This window comes from Oryctolagus cuniculus, chromosome 4 (genome assembly GCF_964237555.1).
Source record: "Oryctolagus cuniculus chromosome 4, mOryCun1.1, whole genome shotgun sequence".
Classification (NCBI taxonomy): domain Eukaryota; kingdom Metazoa; phylum Chordata; class Mammalia; order Lagomorpha; family Leporidae; genus Oryctolagus; species Oryctolagus cuniculus.
The window spans coordinates 59,143,732-59,165,467 of NC_091435.1; the positions used below are offsets into that span (position 1 = coordinate 59,143,732).

The 21,736-nt window shown below is 37.2% G+C and overlaps 1 long non-coding RNA gene and 1 pseudogene across 1 annotated transcript; one reads left to right on the forward strand and one right to left on the reverse strand.

Annotated features, from left to right (window-relative positions):
- Positions 1-371: 371 nt before the first annotated feature.
- Positions 372-16,025, forward strand: LOC127482952 (uncharacterized). Its single transcript, XR_007908918.2, has 4 exons — positions 372-467; positions 11,535-11,681; positions 15,155-15,326; positions 15,929-16,025. It is a non-coding gene; the product is annotated as an uncharacterized lncRNA (long non-coding RNA).
- A 9-nt stretch (positions 16,026-16,034) lies between these two features.
- Positions 16,035-16,885, reverse strand: LOC138849484 (Y-box-binding protein 1 pseudogene; annotated as a pseudogene).
- Positions 16,886-21,736: the final 4,851 nt, after the last annotated feature.

Here is a 21,736-nt window from a genome sequence, read left to right on the forward strand (position 1 = left end):
ATTTCCAAAGTACAACCTTTGGATTATAGCGGCTTTTACTCCCGGTAACCACACTTCCACCCGCCTCCATCCCATCTCCCACTCCCTCTCCCATCCCATTCTTCATCAAGATTCATTTTCAATTATCTTTATATACAGAAGATCAATTTAGTATATACTAAATAAAGGTTTCAAAAGTTTGCACCCACACAGAAACACAAAGTATAAAGTACTGTTTGAGTACCAGTTATACTGTTAATCCACATAGTACAACACATTAAGGACAGAGATCCTACATGGGAACTAAGTACACAGTGACTCCTGTTGTTGATTTAACAATTGACATTCTTGTTTATGACGTCAGTAATCACCCGAGGCTCAAGTCATGAGCTGCCAAGGCTATGGAAGCCTCTTGAGTTTGCCAACTCCGAACTTATTTAGACAAAGCCACAGTCAAAGTGGAAGTTCTCGCCTCCGTTCAGAGAGAGGTACCTCTTTCTTTGATGGCCCATTCCTTTTAGTATGTTTTTGTTCTACTTTCTACCATTGGTTGAACTCTGTAATTAACACACAATTATTCTTAGGTGTTTAAATTTAACTGAAAAGTGATACCTGTTAAATATAAGAGTGAGAAAAAGAGGAGATGTACAGTTTGGCACATGCTCAACTGCACTTGCCCTTAATGGTAGAATTAGAAATGTGCCAGGGGATTCCAATTCAATCCCATGAAGGTGGCATGTACCAATGCCATCTCACTAGTCAAAGTGATCAATTTCAGTTCACAATTGATCACACTGATAGGTCTAAGAGTCAAAGGGATCACACAAACAAGACTAGTGTCTGCTAATACTATCTGATAGAATCAAAAAGGGAGAGAACAATCCAACATGGGAAGCAGATACCCAGCAGACTCATAGAATGGCAGATGTCCTAAACAGCACTCTGGCCTCAGAATCAGCCCTTAAGGCATTTGGATCTGGCTAAAAAGCCCATGAAAGTATTGCAGGCATGGAAAGCCAAGACACTGTAGCAAAACAAAACCAAAAATGACCATCATCATCTTTAAGAGTGTGCAAGGATGGGAGCTGGCTATAAGGAGTGGATTATAGCTTGGAGCTAAGAAGATAGAAGGAAAGTTATTGTTTGAGATACTGGAACATATTGCAGGATCCAATTCTTCTAGTTGTATGTGACTTCTATCTTGGTAATTTAGCAAACTGAAGATATGTTTCCCATATGATGAAGTCTTAGTCTTTGAGGTCCTCTTTTCTGCCTTCTACTTGGCGGAAATGAGGTTCATTCATTCTCTCTCTCTCTCTCTCTTTCACACACACACACACACACACACACTGCCACGAAATCCCTCTCTGGCTTTCACACTTAGCCTTTAATTGCTCAGTAATCACTTTTGGTCTTTTATTCTCTGTTATTAAAGCATCTATTGCCCCTAGCAACAACCAACTAATTCTGCAGTCTTTAGAACAACTTTCTCCCTATATTTCTTAGGCCTGATAATTTTTTCCTCCAAGGCACTTTCACTTTCACCAGCGTAGCAATCTAACTATCACCTTTCAAGCTTCTAATAATCATATTGCTATGGTGGCAGGGGATTAGGTGATATTCTAACTCCAAAAAAAAAAAAGCATTTTACTGCATGCTTCCTCAGGCTACTTCTGGCATCAATGGTCACAGATCTGGTTCCCAGGGAAACAGATTGTGAAAGGAAAGGGATCTGTATTCATGGAGCTTAATGCACAATGCACTCAGAAATATCTATAAGGAAGTGAGGGAAACAGAGTAGGGCAAGGTTGGAGTTGCAGGGCTCCATAATCAAGACAAAGATGGGGTATGACACATAGAGGACTCGGAACTTGAGGATTTCTGCAGATTTGTTGTAATGTAGGCAAATGGAGGAGTCTTTTTGTCCTTGCATAGATTAATTTTGGATATGACTGCCACTTGGGATGTAGTAAATCCTTTACAAAAGCAAATTCTTTGAGGAGAGACTCAGATATGAGCTCTCAGTAGGGAATATTCCTGGAAGCCAAGCCAAGGTATGAACACAATCCCCCTTAAAGGGGATGTGGATAGGATTCTAGAACACCCATACAGAGGTTTAGACTACCATAGTTGCTCAACCTCAAACAAGAGATCCAATGCATGTTTTATTTTTGTTTTGTACAAAATGTCCATTTAAAAATGACTGCTAATTTCTGTATAATACACTTTTAAAAACAAACTCTTCGTACAAAAATAATTCTATTTAAAGCTAGTGATATTTTATGAGAATTTGTATCACTTATATGAGATTAGATTTATCCAGAATTTGTTCCTAAACAATGAAGTTGAATTTTCTTTGGTATTTCTTCAATATTTTAAGAAATTTAAATTCTCTGAGATCTTCAACTGGAGAGCTCATTCTTATGCACACTCTTAACCAAGATTCTTTTAAAAAATTTTTATTTATATAAAGTGAATAAATTTCATGTATTTAATATATACAGATTTAGGAACATAGTGATACTTCTCACCCTACTCTCCCTCCTGCCCTCTCACCCACCCTCCGTCTTCCTTTCTTTTAATTTTTCCTTTAATTTTTACAATGACATAATTTCAGCTTATTTTATAATCATAAAGATAACCCTCCACTAAGAGAGAATTCAACAAATGGTGAAGAAAAAAAAAAAAACTAATGTTCTTCAACATTATAAACAAGGGCTATAAACAATAATCAAATCTCAAATGCCAATTTTGCTTATAAACATTACATTATTTGTACTCTGTTAGTTATCACAGATCAAGGAAAACATGTTATTTGTTGTCTTTGGACTGGCTTATCACTATGCATAATGGTTTCCAGTTGCATCCATTTTGTTCTAAAATAGAGGATTTCCTTCTTTTTCATGGTTGAGTAGTATTCCATAGTGTATATATACTATTTTCTTTATCCAGTAATCAGCTGATGGACATTTGGGTTGATTCCACACCTTGGCTATTGTGAATTGAATTGCAATAAACATGGTGGCACAGAAATCTCTTTCATATGCTGATTTAATTTCATTTGGGTACTTCCCAAGAGTGAAATGACTGGGTCATATGGTAGATCTCTTTTGAGATATCTGAGGAATCTCTACACTGTCTTCCCTAGTGGTTGCACTACTTTACATTCTCACCAACAGTGTATTCAAGTGGCCAACAGATACAAGTTTCCTGTTTTATAAAAATCACGGAACTTGACTGGATGTGAAGATTTATCAGATTCTTTGTTTGCATGAGATTATAAGGCACACAACTGGAATCAGCTAGCACTTGGCATTTTAATATACAAGTATTACAGAATGAATGTGGGGCTAAATAATTTGCCCCCAGGTAATCTAACAGCAATTAACCTTTGTGGAATTTCCCAAATATGTAATTTTACTCATTACTCAACTAGATAGCACATTGAAGATGAACACTTATATACCTGTAAGAGAGAGGCAATCATGGATTACAGTGAAGGGTGGAAAATGTTAACACTTTGGAAATTAATTGTGAATATTAATGAAAATCTTCACCTCATTTATGCTGGATGTTACCACCCCTTGGATATAATGATGATATATCAAAGTGGGAAGAGAAAATTTTCTACAAAATATGCTTTATTTCTGTCACTTGTCTGTTGCATGAACCCACAACTCCAATTTTACTGAATAAAACTTTTTGATGGTTTCTGCATATAATTGCCCAATATATCCCTGAGCAGTTGAATATCTTATTCTATTTGTGTTATCTTAAGTATTTTAATGAGATGATATGGGAAATTACAAATTAGGTATCATAAGGTGCTGGATGCCTCCATATCATAGTAAGATATTAAAATCAAAAGAAGATTATATAAGATGAAATCCATAATAATAACTTGGATATAAGAAATACAAATGCTCAGATAACTTATTTTGAAATATTTCTAGTAAATTGCAGGCTGCAAACTTTTCTCTTGCTAACCACACTTCAGAAGTTTGCTCAGATGTTTAAAGCATTCTTGCAAACCATAGGGAAACTATGTTTTCTTCTAAGCATTTGAAAAGTATTGCTGGATCATCTCAAAAATACAAATATAATATTAACACAAATTTTAAGAAAGACATAAATACTTCAAAAGTAACACAGTTGATATAATTTTGTCTATTATAAAGCTACAGATATTTTATAAAGCCTTCAAATCTCACATTTTAAGGGTGCAAGAATGCAACAAGTTGTTAAGGTTTAATAAGGAGAGTATGAATTAGAAAACCAAAAAAGTACAATGAATGTAGGGAAACTTACCAAAAGGGAACTGCTTAAACATCTCCAAGTAATTTAAAAGTAGGACTGATATTTCCCCTGGTTTGTAGAGGGAATAAACCCTTGTTTGATACCCTATCTGTGAAAGTGACCCGCCTACTGAACTCTGGCCCTCCTTTGTTGATGAGATTGCAAAGTCATGTCAACTTCTATTAGGTAGCACATCATTTTCATTATCAAAATACAACCAAACATTGAATATTTGTAATTTTCAGTCCTATGTTGACAAAAATGTTTTCATTTCTATACAGTATCATTCAAGTAAAGTATAACAAAAAGGTGTTACACTTAAAATTGAAGGGAAATTCAAATGTTGTTTAGTAAACAAATAATCACAAAAAGGGTACCTTCAAAGTGTGCTCTAATTGCATGGAAATTTCTAAAATGATTACAGAATTTTCTCATTGAAAAACACAAGTATTAGGGTTATGTTTACTAATTCTCCTTAAATCAACTTAAAAAATTAACCTAGAATAAAATTATTCTATTGAACAGCCTTGAAAAACAATCACTGGATCAAGGTATAAGACCTCCCATCTCTGTTAAAATTGATTGTATTTTTAGAGGTTGAATTTCTTTCATCCACTGTTTCACTACTCAAATGACCAAAACAACCAGATATAGGCCATGTGGAAACTAGGAGCCAGGAATTCCATTTTGGTCTCTCACGTGAGTGTCAAGGGCCCAAACACTTGGGCTGTTTTCCTCTTCCTTCCATGTGCATTCATAGGAAGCTGGATTGGAAGTGGTGTAGCCAGGACTCAAACTGGCACTCCAATATGAGATACCAGCATCTGGGCAACAAGCTTAATTCTCTGTATAAGATTTCCAGCCCTTCATGTTATTCTTTGAGACAACACCTGCTGTTCCTGCTAAAAGACCAATAGTGGCCCCGTTAAGTAGTTTATGTTAAAGAGAATTTAGGATGGGCTAAAACAATCTCTGATCATATCTCATTTTATTAGATAAGGGACAATGTATAAAATCCCCATAGTCTTGTGTTTCTGTTTCTGATAAAATAAGATGCTTTCAAATCTAACTAAATACTCCTACTAGACAGAGTGATATTCCAGGCTTCATGATTATTCAACATCCAACTAAGTCTTTGAAGACCTCAAAGAAACATAACTTAGAGCAACTACATTTAATTGACACAAACTCCCCACTTGTCAGGGTTAGTTCCAAAAATTCAGGAAGCACGTGTCCCTATCTGGAAGTATGTCATAAATAAAGGTTTTTCAGCTGCCTTTTCCCTCCACGAGGAAAAAAGATAAATTAAGCAACAAGAAACAAAATAAGTAAAAACTAAAATCTAGATAAAAGTAATCTTTGGAAGGGCGTCATTATCCTTTTAACACTTTCATGCACTTTTATTACACATGGGGAATATCAGTTCTAAAATGGCTAAGGTTTATTCATACAGTCAAAAGTTTAATAGCTTTTCAATAGATTTTAATAGAATTTTTTTTGACAGGCCGAGTGGACAGTGAGAGAGAGACAGAGAGAAAGGTCTTCCTTTGCCATTGGTTCACCCTCCAATGGCTGCCACGGCCGGCGTGCTGCGGCCGGCGCACCACACTGATCCGAAGCCAGGAGCCAGGTGCTTCTCCTGGTCTCCCATGGGGTGCAGGGCCCAAGCACTTGGGCCATCCTCCACTGCACTCCCTGGCCACAGCAGAGAGCTGACCTGGAAGAGGGGCAACTGGGACAGAATCCGGTACCCTGACCAGGACTACAACCCGGTGTGCCGGTGCCGCAGGTGGAGGATTAGCCTAGTGAGCCGCGGCGCCGGCCTAGAATTTTTAAGAGTAAAATATAATACTAAATTGGTTATAACGAGTACCTTCACTTAAATTTCATCAGCAGAATTGTATGGACTACATCCTTTTTTTTTTTAAAGGGATTCATTATTTTACCATAAGTTAGCTGTTACTGGGCTATAATATGCTTCCTCATGCAATCTGAGTTCAGTGAGATTATAATCATTAAAAATATTTATTCTGAAGTAATATTTATATAGGTAGCATCCATTTTTTTTTGGTTTCACCTATTTCTTGCCAGGTACTATTCAAATTTACACAGAAAAAAATAAATAAGAAGGATGAACAGTAGATAAGTAAGGTAACATGAAAGAATGTGTGCAAAATATTTCTATTAAAGTAGGTGTTTGTGTTCATTTAAGAAAATAATAAAGTTGTAGCAAACCCAAGAAAATAAATTAGTAAGCTTACAGATTTGAGAGGCGTTGTCATCCTAATAACATTGTTTCAATCCTTCCAAAGTTAATTCAGGAATAGAATCCACATGAATCAATAGTAGGTACCCAACTTGAAATGAAGTGATTGCTTTAAATGATTTCCAATACATCACATCTTATTATACTAGAATATGACAGGTTATGCTGTGCTTCATTGGGTTACATAATATCATTTTGAATATAACTCCAAGTCTATCTAATATAAGATGATGAATCAGGAAATAAAATGACAAGGACTCATTTACTTCTAGGTCCTAAATTAGATTTTTCTGTCCACACAAAAGGAAGCAAGGAAGCCAAAATGGCTTCCAGAGGGGCTGTCTCATTCATGTGAATGAGCAATAACCAAGTACTGACCCTAGTTTATTATGGGTGGAATTGTCTGTTATCTCTGTGAACCTGACATAAGTGAGACTGCTTCTCTGAGAATAATATACATTTGGCTTTCTATTGGTTGGGTGTTGCCATATTTTCAGATGTATTCTCACAAAACTGGGGAATCAAAACACTGTCATTTAAACTTGTATATAATCTGAGAACACTATACAGACCTGATGTGATCCCATTATAATATACATTACATGATGAAATAAATTTAATGGAAATGTAGACATTATAATGTAATTGAGTAGAATGCTGTTATATATTCTACAATATAAAATAGGAAATAGAAAACTAAAAAAAAAAAAACAAAATTTTAATTAAGAAGAGAAAAACATGTTTTATCTAGTTTAAAACTGACTCTAGGTTTTCAGTACTAATGAATACCAAACTGCACTTCAACTTTACAATACTAGAGTCTCATCACTGGAAAATATTAATTTTATATCTTGGTTAGGAAAGACATGACCTTAAAAGGCATGTGTGCAAAGGTGTTACAGATAACTTTGTGCGAAAGGTGTTTCGATGTGATATTAAAAGCCTTAATATAAGTGAAAATTTAATAAATACATTAAAATTTTATTGAAGTCAATGTATTTTAACTTACATAACTCCATGTAGTTTTGATATGCCTCTCCATGCCTCTTAACAAAGGTAAGGAAAGTATATGCATCTCACAATAAAGTAAAGAAAATATTACACAAACAGTAGACAGTGGTGAAAAAAATGCCATGAATATTCCTCTAGCTAGTTTATAAGGTAGAAATAGGACAAACATTAGATGATCAATTTTCATTAGTTGACCCAAATTTTAAGTCAAATAAAAAGGAAATTAAACACTTTACTTTTACTGTTGTAAAACTGGAATGTATGGCTTCACTACAAAATACATTTAAAATTTAAATGTTTATAGATTACCATCCCTAAAAATTTTAAGGATATTTAGGTGCAGCAACAGAATAAAACATATAGGTGCACCACATTTAATAATAAAGCACCTGCTTCTCTCTTATATTTGGAAAACCCCAATTTGGCTACTAATTAAACTCTGGATGTTTAGTTATACTTTTTTAGTCAGATAAATTAACTATTCTGTAGTTTATAAAATAATTATAGCTCTAATGCTCTGGCTGCACTCTAAGTCAGATGGTAATAGTCTACCCCATAAAAATCCTGTTGTGGTTTCAAAGTGGTGCTGGTTTTCACTGCACTAAAATGTAACTGTAAGAGAACTTAACATTATCTACCCTCAGCATAAATTCATTTGGTAGGTGGGTAAAACAAATAGCTTGCCATTTTCAAAGCACCAGGTGATCCTTTTAGATTGATATATTGGATATATTACTGTAACACACAATCATGATGTTAAAAAAATGCAACAAGATGCTTTGAAGATATATTATGCTAAGAGATTCACTTTTCCTTCTAAATAATTTTGTTTTATCTCAAAGGCATAGTAAGCAGTTGAATTACCAAAAGTTAGTTCTTTTTGCATTTTTCAAGTTTCAGTTTTGGAATGGACAGGCACATCTGCTTGCTGATTCAAGTGATATCACGCATCATCCATATGAAGCCATCAGGGATACATCACTGGTTTGCAGAAGACATACGCTCAGCATTGAAAACCCTAGACATCACCTCTCGAAACACCGCTCACTTTTCTGCTCTATGCCATCTACACAGAAACAGAGAAATCAACAATGTAGTGTGGACAATTAACCATGAAAAAGAAACTTGTTTATTATTGTGTCTTGAATTATGTTTTCTCTTGAGCTTGCTGACAGAATTTGGTTTCATTTCATTTACAAATCTTAAAGGGAGACTTTATTTCTTTTTTTGTTGTTTCTCATATATATGCTTTTTTATTTGTTTCTCTCTCTCTCCCTCTCTCTCTCTCTCTCTTTTGCCCCCAAAACTTTTTCTATCCACACTCATGTTTGTTAATGGTAACAAACAAAAAAATAATTCTCAGTTACTTCTTTAACTTATTGGTAGGGGTCACAACATTGTGTAAGACAGTTTCCAGAGATTGTTCTTTATAAACAGGTGCATAGACTGAACTTCATAACACCGTGACCAGATAAATGAACTAAGGCAATATTTGTAAGTCAAACTGCATTCAATTTGCATTGTAAAATAACCCAAATCCCACATTTTAAAATGAGAGCAGACCTTTTTTTTTTCCCCCCCACAGGTAGCATCACCTATAGTAAACAGCATATTCCACAGAACTATGGAAATAGAGCAGCCTCTTTAAATGAAAACAATTCGTCACATTGAATACTTAGTAAAAATACAGTGGGATCTCTGGATCTTTATATCTATAGGTTCTGCATCATGGATATAATCAACTGAAAACTGAAACTATTCAGAGAGGCCAGAGTTATGGCAAATCAGGTTAAGCTGCTGCTTCCTACTCTAGCATACCATATGAAGTGCCAGTTCGTGTCATGGCTGCTCTGCTTTTGATTCAGCTCTCTGATAATGTGCCTGGAAAGAAGCAGAAGACGGTTTTGGTGCTCCAGTCTGACATCTAAATGGAAGAACAGGATGGAGTTCCAGGTCCCTTGCCTCCTGACTAGCCCAGCACCCACCATTTTAGCCATTTGGCAAGTGAACAAGCAAATGGAAGACCTCTTCTTCCCTCTGTTTCTCTCTCCTTCTCTTTTTCACTCTTTCACTCTGCCTTTCAACAAATAAATGAAATCATAAGGAAAGAAAGAACATAATCGGAATAAGCATGCAGAAAATGAATTCCCTATACAATATAGTAATTCCTAAACAATATACTATAATAACTATTTACATAGCTTTATATTATATTAATGTAAGGAATTGAAACATGATTTAAAGTCAGTAGGGGGAGGGATGATGTGTATAGAGTATATAAAAATGCTACTCAATTTTATTTTATAATAGAGACTTGAACAACCACAGATTTTAGCATCCTGGAGGTCCTGGAACAATACTCAATGTATACTGAAGAATGACTATATTCTGTTTGTCAAAATTACTGATTGGATATTAAAACTGAATAATTGTTTACTATTCAAAAATAGTTCAGTTTCTAAGGTCAGTCATAGTGGAAATAGTTTGTTTTACATACACAAACAAGCTCTAAAGAAATTTAATAAAAATCTGCAAATAAAGATGTAATTGTAAGGATAAATAGTACTTTAGGGAGTAATTGTATAAGGCAGGTTATAATAATAATTAACATAGAAAAATTTTTCTGTAAGCCAAAGAATTTCATGGCAAATGTACTGTAAACATATTAAAAACCTGCAATAGTAGATACAAAGTTGTAAGAAGAAGGAATTTTTCGGACTTGCCCCAAATGGTGGAGTTAGAAATGTGCCAGGGGATTCCAATTCAATCCCATGAAGGTGGCATGTACAAATGCCATCTCACTAGTCCAAGTGATCAATGTCAGTTCACAATTGATCACAGTGATAGGTCTAAGAGTCAAAGGGATCACACAAACAAGACTAGTGTCTGCTAATACTATCTGATAGAATCAAAAAGGGAGAGAACAATCCAACATGGGAAGCAGGATACACAGCAGATTCATAGAATGGCAGATGTCCTAAACAGCACTCTGGCCTCAGAATCAGCCCTTAAGGCATTTGGATATGGCTGAAGAGCCCATGAGAGTATTTTAGGCATGGAAAGCCAAGACATTCTGGCAAAAAATAAAGAAAAAGAGGACCTAAATGAAAGATCTCTTTGAGTGAGATCCCAGTAGAAAGAACGGGGCCATCAAAGAAGGAGGTACCTTTCTCTGAAGGGAGGAGAGAACTTCCACTTTGACCATGGCCTTGTCTGAATAAGATCAAAGTCGGTGAACTCAAAAGGCTTCCTTAGTCTTGGCAACTCATGACTAGAGCCTAGGGAGATTACTGACAGCATAAACAAGAGTGTCAAATTGTTAAGTCAACAACAGGAGTCACTGTGTACTTACTCCTCATGTGGGATCTCTGTCCTTAATGTGCTGTACATTGTGATTTAATGCTATAACTAGTACTGAAACAGTATTTTACACTTTGTGTTCTGTGTGGGTGCAAACTGTTGAAATCTTTACTTAATATATACTAAACTGATCTGCATATAAAGATAATTGAAAATGAATCTTGATGTGAGTGGAATGGGAGAGGGAGTGGGTTTTGGGTGGGAGGGAAGTTATGGGGGTGGAAGCCATTGTAATCCATAAACTGTACTTTGGAAATTTATATTTACTAAATAAAAGTTAAAAAAAGAACTTAAAAAATAAAATAAAATAATAAAAAAGAAGAAGGAATTTTAATTTTTTTAAAAAAATCTTCGTTCATTTTATTTATCTAAAAGGAGAGAGAGAGGAAGAGAGAGAGAGAGAGAGAGAGAGATCTAATCCACTTGTTCACTCCCTAAATGTCCGTGTAAGCTGGGCTTTTACCAAGCCAAAGTTTGGTTGCCAGGTACACAATCCAAGTCTTCTTGTAAACACCTGGCTACAAACTTGGTGTCTTACAACAATATTAATATGTGACCTTACAGTTCTGAAGATATCAAGTATTAAAATCCAGGTGTTGCAAAAGCTATGTTTTTCTTGTAGGGTGAGAGGAAGAATCTGTTCCCTTGAATTTCCTGGCTTTTAGAGGCTGCCTGTGCTTGGCCCATATCCTTTCCTTAGACTTCAAAGCAAGCAGAGGAACACCTGCACGTCTCTCTGATCTGATTCTCCTGCTTCTCTGTTCCTCTGGTAAGTACCACCTGCTTCCCTCTTTCTCTTATAAGCACCACTTAAATAACATACCAGAAATATCTTCCAGTCCCTAAATCTTTAATGTAATCGCCATTTGTAAAATACCTGTTAACCTGCAAGGCCAGATATTCATAAGCTTCAGGGATGAGGACATGGAAGTCCTTGGGGGTTTATTATATCTACTACCTCAACTAATGTTTATGTCCTTGCCAGCAGTGATTTTAACTAAAGTTGGAAAAGAACAAAGAATAAGTCACTTTTCATGTAGAAAAATAAAGACTCGCTGAGGCACAGACAGACTGGCTTTTTATGTTCAGCTTATAGCACTAAATGAAATCAGCAGAGACCTGTATGTAAAATATTGATGATTTCTAACTCAGAATTTAAAAATAAATAAAGTGCACTTTGAAAAATGTGTTTTTTAAAAGATTTTATTTATTTATTTGAGAGGTAGAAAGTGAGAGGGTGAGACAGAAAGAAAGGTCTTCCTTCCATTGGTTCACTCCCCAAATGGCCGCAATGGCTGGAGTTGCGCTGACCCAAAGTCAGGTGCCAGGAGGCTCCTCCTGGTCCTCCATGCAAGCACAGGGGCCCAACCACCGTGGCCACCCTTTACTGCTCTCCCAGGCCACAGCAGAGAGCTTGACTGAAAGAAGAGCAGCTAGGACTAGAACCGGTGTCCATATGGGATGCTGGCACCGCAAGTGGATAACTAACCCAATGTGCCAGCCCCAGAAAATATTTTTAAAAAATTACTCTAAAAAAAAGGCACTATTTGAAGTAGTATTCCAATTGCACTCAGAATAATTAAACAATTCAAAATGAAATAATATGGCCAAAATGATAATATCTTTATTAAATCATTAAATGGCACGAATCAAGCAAATTTAAAGGCAAATGTTGGACATATAAGAAAAATAGTCAAAATATATTAATATGGTAAATACAGTCAAAATATTGACTCATTTACATTAACAAATATTAATTAGGTAGTATAGGAATTAAAGTGACTAAAGTCATATTCCACTAAATTCTTTCTGACTCAGGGAGTAATTATAAAACTCTAAATAGAAATCTAGTTAAAAACAGTTTCTCAAATATGCAGTGAGTTATATGTAGAAGGTGTACTTCTCAAATCCATCAAATGGTTAAAAAAAAGCAATAATTGTGTAGAATTAAATTGGCAATAAAGCAACAGCAAAAGCCATAACTTTAGAAATCATAAACATGAAAGTAGTAGTATATGAATTATTGTTTATTCATTCATTTTTAAATTTATTAGACAGGAAGAGTTACAGACAGTGAGAGAGAGAGAGAGAAACAGAGACAGAGAGAAAGGTCTTCCTTCCTTTGGTTCACTCCCCAAATGGCCGCTATGGCTGGTGCTGCGCTGATCTGAAGCCAGGAGCCAGGTGCCTCTTCCTTGTATCCCATGCGGGTGCAGGGGCCCAAGCACCTGGGCCATCCTTCACTGCCCTCCTGGGCCACAGCAGAGAGCTGGACTGGAAGAGGGGCAACCGGGACTAGAACCCAGCGCCCATATGGGATGCCTGCGCTGCAGGCAGAGGATTAACCAAGTGAGCCACGGCACTAGCCCCAGTATATGAATTCTTAACATAGAAATAGAATTTCATCATTGTTAAGAATTTTCAGATTTTATAAACATAGTTTTATTGTAGGGAATGTAAATGGTAGTAAATAATAATGATGTAACCACACTGGTGATAAAAGTGATCATTCTGTTACATTGTTTAAATCATATCTACAACTAAAAGCTATTCAAAAATATGTATATCTATTATGCATACAAGGGGAATTAGAAACAGACACAAATTCCTAGAAAACACAGACAGATAATGAGAAGGCATAACTTATTTCAATATCAAACAAGTCTTTAAGAATTTTTTTTTTATTTTTTTAACTTTTATTTAGTAAATATAAACTTCCAAAGTACAGTTTATGGATTACAATGGCTTCCCCCCCAAAAAAATCCCTCCCACCCAAAACCCACTCCCTCTCCCATTCCCTCTCCCATTCCACTCACATCAAGATTCATTTTCAAATATCTTTATATGCAGATCAGTTTAGTATATATTTAGTAAAGATTTCAACAGTTTGCACCCACACAGAACACAAAGTGTAAAATACTGTTTCAGTACTAGTTATAGCATTAAATCACAATGTACAGCACATTAAGGACAGAGATCCCACATGAGGAGTAAGTACACAGTGACTCCTGTTGTTGACTTAACAATTTGACACTCTTGTTTATGCTGTCAGTAATCTCCCTAGGCTCTAGTCATGAGTTGCCAAGACTAAGGAAGCCTTTTGGGTTCACCGACTTTGATCTTATTCAGACAAGGCCATGGTCAAAGTGGAAGTTCTCTCCTCCCTTCAGAGAAAGGTACCTCCTTCTTTGATGGCCCCGTTCTTTCTACTGGGATCTCACTCAAAGAGATCTTTCATTTAGGTCCTCTTTTTCTTTATTTTTTGCCAGAATGTCTTGGCTTTCCATGCCTAAAATACTCTCATGGGCTCTTCAGCCATATCCAAATGCCTTAAGGGCTGATTCTGAGGCCAGAGTGCTGTTTAGGACATCTGCCATTCTATGAGTCTGCTGTGTATCCTGCTTCCCATGTTGGATTGTTCTCTCCCTTTTTGATTCTATCAGATAGTATTAGCAGACACTAGTCTTGTTTGTGTGATCCCTTTGACTCTTAGACCTATCACTGTGATCAATTGTGAACTGACATTGATCACTTGGACTAGTGAGATGGCATTTGTACATGCCACCTTCATGGTATTGAATTGGAATCCCCTGGCACATTTCTAACTCCACCTTTTGGGGAAAGTCCGATTGAGCATGTCCCAAATTGTACATCGCCTCCCTCTCTTATTCCTACTCTTATATTTAACAGGTATCACTTTTCAGTTAAATTTCAACACCTAAGAATAATTGTGTGTTAATTATAGAGTTCAACCAATAGTATTACATAGAACAAAAAAATACTAAATGGGATAAAGTATTAAATTGTACATCAACAGTCTGGACAAGGGCTGATCAAGTCACTGTTTCTCATAATGTCCATTTCACTTCAATAGTTTTCCTTTTTGGTGCTTGGTTAGTTGTTACCAATCAGGAAGAACATATGATATGTGTCCCTTTGGGACTGGCTTAATTCACTCAGCATGATGTTTTCCAGATTCCTCCATTTTGTTGCAAATGACAGGATTTCATTGTTTTTGACAGCTGTATAGTATTCTATAGAGTAGGAATTTTTTTTTTAAATTTTTGAACTTCTACTTTCTGCTTAGCATGTCCACCCTTTATTCAGGAAGAAGATTCTGCAGTGGAAAACTGAGGTTAAATTTCTTTTAGATATATGCAAATGATGGAATAATCCAAAATGGAGAAATGAAGACAATATTTTGGTTTTTCACTTAGAACCAAGCCTTTATTGTACTTGCAGAGTCACTGGATGAACAATGAAATTTCACATCAAGCAAAAGTGATGCTGTGAATTTTACTACAAAAGGCCATGGAACTTCCCTGCATCTCATGAGGCTGAGTGTATCTCCCAGAGTGAAACCCAATTCCTCTGCAGCTCACCAGCCATGGTCACCCATGGTCCACTCCTCAGGGTGAGTGCCTCTGGTCTCTGCCTTGTTTAGGCTAGGTCAAATTTATTCTTTAAAAAAAAGGCAAAAACCACAAAATACCACTTCATACCCAGTAGGATGGTGATAAGCAAGAAGGTGAAAAATAAGCAGTACGAGGAAGTGAAGCAACTGGAACCCTTACAAGTTACGGGGGGAGGGCCAAGTGGTGCGGCTGCTGTAGTAAAAAGCTTGGCGGAGTCTTGGAACGTTGAACACAAAGTTACCACGTAATCCAGCAATTCCATGCCTGGATTCCTACTAGCCAAAAAGCAGCAGTCCCCATGTGTCCACTAACTGGTAAATGAGTGAGAAAAATGTGGCATATTCATGCAATAGGCATTATTCAGCTAGAAAAAGGAATGAAATACAGACAGATGTTATATTGTGAACGCATCTTGAAAACATTCCACCCAGTGAAAGAAGCCAGAGACAAAACGCCACACATGAAGTGACTCCACTTATAAGAACTGCCTAGAATAGGCAAATCTTTAGCGATACAGAGATAGATTAGTGATTTCCTGGGCTGGGGGCTGGGAGGAGGGAGAAAGAGAGTGACTGCTCATGGATATGAAGCTTCTTTTCAGAGTGGCGACAATGTTCAGGAATTGCATATGGTGATGGATGCACAACACTGTGAAGATAGTAAATAAAGCTCACTGAATTGCATACTTGAAAAAGGTGAACTTTTTTTTTTTATTATTTAAGACCTTTATTAGCAGGTGCTTGCAGTTTGTTGACTTTTTTGAAAAAATCAAGTTGTAAACTTTTATTACAAATTAAAAATGAAGTTCTTAAAAATCTCAACTTGACCAGATATGAAACAATTTAAAAACCTTTAAAGGTGTATTGAGAAAAATCAGGCTTTTTTAAAAAACACGTTTGTCATTACCAAAAAGAGACATCTTTAGGTAAAAATAATAAAAACCCCATGCTGCATAGATAATGCAGATAGTTCTAGTAATCTGGTCAAGAGGCAAAAAGCAAGCACTTAAGGTCTTCAGCTCCAATCTTTTGTTCATTTCTTATTGCTGGAATTTCATATTCATTTCTTCTTGTTGGATGACTAAACCGGATGATGGTAGAGATGTTAAGCTGGCATTTACTCAGCCCCGCCCTACTCAGCCTCGGGAGGGACGAATTCTCAGCTGGTGGATCGGCTGCTTTTGTCTCTCTGCCATCTTGTGGTTTAGGGTTATCTGGGCGTCTGCGTCGGTAGTTGAAGTTGCGGCGGTACCGACGCTGAGGTGGCTGCTGGCCCTGGGTCTCATCGCCTTGGTTTTCCTTATCTTCTTCATTGCCGTCCTCTCTAGGCTGTCTTTGGCGAGGAGGACCTCTGCGGAATCGTGGTCTATAACCCCGATACATATTCTGTCTCACTGGTCTACCTTGTTCTCCTGCACCCTGGTTGTCGGCACCTTCCATCACTTCTCCCTGCACAGGAGGGTTGGAATACTGTGGTCGACGCCCATAGGGTCTCCGCATGTAGTAAGGTGGGAACCTTCGCCTGTGGTAGGGCCGGCGTTGTTGGGCCTGGCCTTCGGGAGAGCCGTACTTTGGAAATTTATATTCATTAAATAAAAGTTAAAAAAATAATAATAAAAAAAAAGATCGGAAGGCAAAAAAAAAAAAAAAAGAAAAAGGTGAACTTTTGGTCTATGAATTGTATTTCAATAAAGTTATTACTAAGAAAGAACAGGTTATGAAGTGGGGATGCTTATTGTTAAGGCTACAATTTCGGGGTTCTACAAAACATACACCTGCAACATTCCCACCTGCTGCTTCGAAAGGACTCAGAGCTGGAAGGAGGGAAGCAGCTCACGTCTAATCCAGCACCCAACAGCTTGACCAGGAAGTTCCTAAAACCCCCATTCGCTGCCCCCATGCAACATCTAAGACATGGCGTGTGCTCCTCCTCAGTGTCCTTGATGCAGGGAGACCCACGTAACAAACGGCTGATTCTGAAGATGAATCCCTGCATTTTCTGTTTCAGAAAACAGAAGTAGGTATATGATTATATTTTCAACCTTTGCTCTAGAAAACCTAAGTGGAAATTCATTATTAATCTTATTTTTTCCTTGAATCAGACACTTAGTGATCAACCCCCCTTGCCTGATGGTCTCCAGGCTGATGTTCCTTTTACAGATGCTTCCTGTTATAATAAAGGATGCTTTCATGAGCAGATTGCTCCCAAGCCCTTTGGTTACAGGTACGATCTGATTCCCAAACCAGAACTCATATTCCACTAACTCACCAGCCTTCAAGGAAGAGGGTTATGAATAAGGATGGCATCTGTGCCTCTGCCTGATATCTGGGTCTTTCCCTAGTGCACAAATGTTCTAAGGGGTTCAAAGCTGTCAGTTAACTCTGGCGTCTTGGTGTTCGACATGGAAACTGCCAAAATACCCAGGGATCCTGCTCCTGCAAGCCTCCCACCCTGGGCCTAAGGATCAGGTTAGCTTACCGCTGCCCATCCTCAGGCTGAGCAGAGGAGCAGCATAGAAACAGCCTAGCAGGTGCTTCAGCGAAGCTACAGGAGCTACTGCCCACAGGTAGGCAATATGTCCTAATTTGGGGAAGGGATCAGAAAAGCTGAGAAGTAAAAGGACCCACGCACAGCTGAAATCCTGGTGGGGGAGCCAAGGTGACGAGTGCCTTGATCAGTGCCTCTAAGCCCGCAGCTCTAGGGTGCTCTTTCCACTGAAGCACAGGGGCTTATCACTGCCCACGTGAAGACAATATTTTTAAAAGTCTGAAGGTCTAGTATGATCAGAGAATGAAGAAAATGTTTATATTATACACACTTTATTACAGAGTAAGCACAAGCCATCAATGTAAAGTGGTGGATTAAGATACCACCTGGGATGCCGGACACCACACCACAGCATTGGTTGTAGTCCCTGCTGCCCCACTTTCAATACAAATTCATGGTAATGTGCTTGGGAAACAGAGGAAGATGGCCTCAGTGCTTAGACCCCTGCCACCCATGTAGGAGACCTGGATGGGATTCTGGATCCCAGACTTCAGCCTGACCCAGCCCCTGTAGTTGTGGCCATTTGGGGAGTGAAGTAGTGGATGGAAGAACTCTTTCTCTCTGTCTCTCCAACTCTCTCTATATAACTCTGCCTTTTAAATAAATAAAATAAAAAGTTTTTAAAAAGTAACACGCAAAGCATTTAAGCTAATATTAACGTAAAATATAATAATATATTAATCCAAATTAAACCGTGAAAGAAAAAATAAAAAAATGATGTGATAGATCAGCTATAATAGCTTAGTAACACTAAAGTAGAGCATTAGTCAAAATAGAATATTGTAGAATGTAAAAAATAAAGGAAGAGCATTACTACAGATAAAAAGGGATATTTTATAAGGATAGCAAATTCAATCCACCAGGAAGAAGAAAGCCAGTATTCACACCACTTAAATAGTTTCCAAAGGATAAAGCAAAAATTTAAAGAAAAAAAATCAATCCACAAATAATTTAGAAGCCATCAGTACTTTTCTTTCAAAAGTCCATTGAGGAGCTTTAATAAAGCATTCTGAAAATAATAAACAAAACGTTGAAATAACAAAAAGAAATACGGTTAAAAATACTGTAAATTGCCACATAAAAAGAAGTTTTAAAATAATCATGAATCAAAAAGAAAATAGGTATTAGGAAATATGTTGATGCTGTTAATGATTAATATATATCAGATCTTGCTTCTGGTCAGATAGAACAGGTCTGGATTTACTCTCCTACTTGAAACAAGTTAAAAATGTACAGCTTAAGGTGGGCATTTTGGTACAGTGAGTTATAGACACTTCTTGGGATGTCCACATCCCATATTGAAGTGTCTAGTTAAAGATCTGGCTGCTTGGTTTCCAATCTAGCTTCCTGTGAAGGCACCCAAGAAGGCAGTGGGTGATGGGGCAACTTCTTGTCTTCCCCTACCACCCTTGTGGGAGTCTTGGATGGAGTTCTGGGCTTCTCTCTTTGCACTAGCTATTGTGTCCTTTTGGCCAATGAGACAACTGGTGGGAAAGTTCTATTTCTATGTCCATCCCTCTCCTTGTTCCTCTGACTTTCAAATAAATAATAAATCTTTAAAAACTGGACAACTTTATAAAACAATAGTATTTAAGAAAATGAATCTTGATGTGAATGGAAGGGGAGAGGGAGTGGATAAGGGGAGGGTTGTGGGTTGGAGGGACGTTATGGGGGGGAAGCCATTGTAATCCATATTCTGTACTTTAGAAATTTATATTCATTAAATAAAAGTTAAAAAAAAAAAGACATTGGCCAAAAGGCTAAAAAGTAGAGTGATCTCAGGATGGGCTGTATAATGACCTCAGTTCACTGCTTTGAAGAGCCTTCCAGGCTGTGGTAGACAACTCAATAAACTGAAGTGAAAGGGCTGAGTGTCCAGGATTGTAAAGGCAGCTATTGGATTCATTAGATAGTCTGACAGAAAAAAGAGTTAGATACAGAGAGATATCTGGAGACTCATCAGGGATCCTCTTGGAGGATTGGGATTGAGCTCCAAGAATGCATCCATGTGAGAAAACTTCCTGAATCAAGGAAAAGAACTACCCAGAAAGATTGGGAGTATTCAAAATTTTCAAGAGCTCACTGTTTCTGCCTGTTTTTACTAATCATGCTGGAAAATTTCATAACTTATGGATATTAGATAGTGTGTTCAAAATTGTCTTGCCTCAGTGATAGGGAATAATTAAGCCTTGATGGGAAAGTGCTCTGGATTGATGAGAAAGTGAAGCAATTATGTAGCTCATACACTGTTGATGTTAATAAATTACAACCATATTGGACACCTTTTGAAAGCATCCACTAAAAACTGAGTATATTTACAGGTGACTTAGAAATTCCATGTATAGTTTAGTATCAATGGGAAATGTGTGCAAATATGTACCAATTAACATTTGCAGGAATTTTCAGAGCCATACTACACATGATAGCGAAAACCTGGAAGTTTCCAAAAGTCCACCAAGAGCCAAGTGGATTATTATGTTCATATACTGCTTAACACTGAAGTGATTAAGTTATAATTACATAAAACCACATGGATGAATTTCCTAATTATATGATTCAGTAAATGAAAGTAGACACAATAGATTACAAAAGGAATGTTGGCATTTACATAAAGATCAGATAGACAAATTTATTTTATGATTGTGAGGTCAAAGGAATCACTTTCAGTTTTTATCTCAGTAAGGGTTCTTTTATTTTTTTTGACAGGCAGAGTGGACAGTGAGAGAGAGACAGAGAGAAAGGTCTTCCTTTGCCGTTGGTTCACCCCCGCAAAGGCACGCTGCGGCCGGAGCACCACGCTGATCCAAAGCCAGGAGCCAGGTGCTTCTCCTGGTCTCCCATGTTGGTGCAGGGCCCAAGGACTTGGGCCATCCTCCACTGCACTCCCAGGCCACAGCAGAGAGCTGGCTTGGAAGAGGGGCAACCGGGACAGAATCTGGCGCCCCGACCGGGACTAGAACCTGGTGTGCTAGCGCCACAGATGGAGGAGGATTAGCCTATTAAGCCACGGCACCAGCTTCAGTAAGGGTTCTGCTACTTCTTTCAATGTTAAGAATTTACATCCAAGATAATTCTTGAAGCATCCTTTAGTGCCTTAATTCTCTAACCTGGCTAAGATCCATGTACGTTTCTATTTTGCTAAAACTTCGCCTCTTGCAATCATGTATTCAACTGTTTCCTGGACATCAACTTCTATAAGTCTAAAATCACATTCAATTCAAGAAATTCCAAAATTAGCTCATATATTTCTAAACTAAATGCGCTATAAAATTCCTGACCAAATACAGCTGCGTGTTCTGTTAGAATATTACACTTATTGACCATTGCAGATGACTTGGAAAGTGAAATATTGATTCCTCTCTTCCCCTTATTATTTTTCTTTAAAATAGTCATTTAATTTTTCTTTTTTTTTCCAGCCCACTAGAGGCAGAGCAACCAAAAGCAGGTTAAGGAATAAATTGCTCTTTCTGGGCCTATATTGAAGCAAAGACATAGTCTTCTCTTGCACTAAAGTTGGAACTTACATCATTGGATCTACCAATTTTCAAAACTTCAGACTTGGACTACATCATCAGTTGTCTCAATACTAAAGTCTTTGGACTCAGATCAGAACCATTTGACAATCTCCTGTGAGTTTCCAGGTTGAAAATGGCAAATCAAGGAAGTTAGCTTTCTGAGTATACTAGCCAATTCCTTATAATACATTTCATCACTATTCAAATTTTTGTTCTATGAATATCTGTGAACAATTTAAAAGTGTGAACTACTCAAACTTAGTGTTAACCAAATGGCTAAAACCTGTTAGAGTAACTGAAGAACTTGTCTTAAAATTTGTTTTTCTTCTTTTGACCTATTGATATTT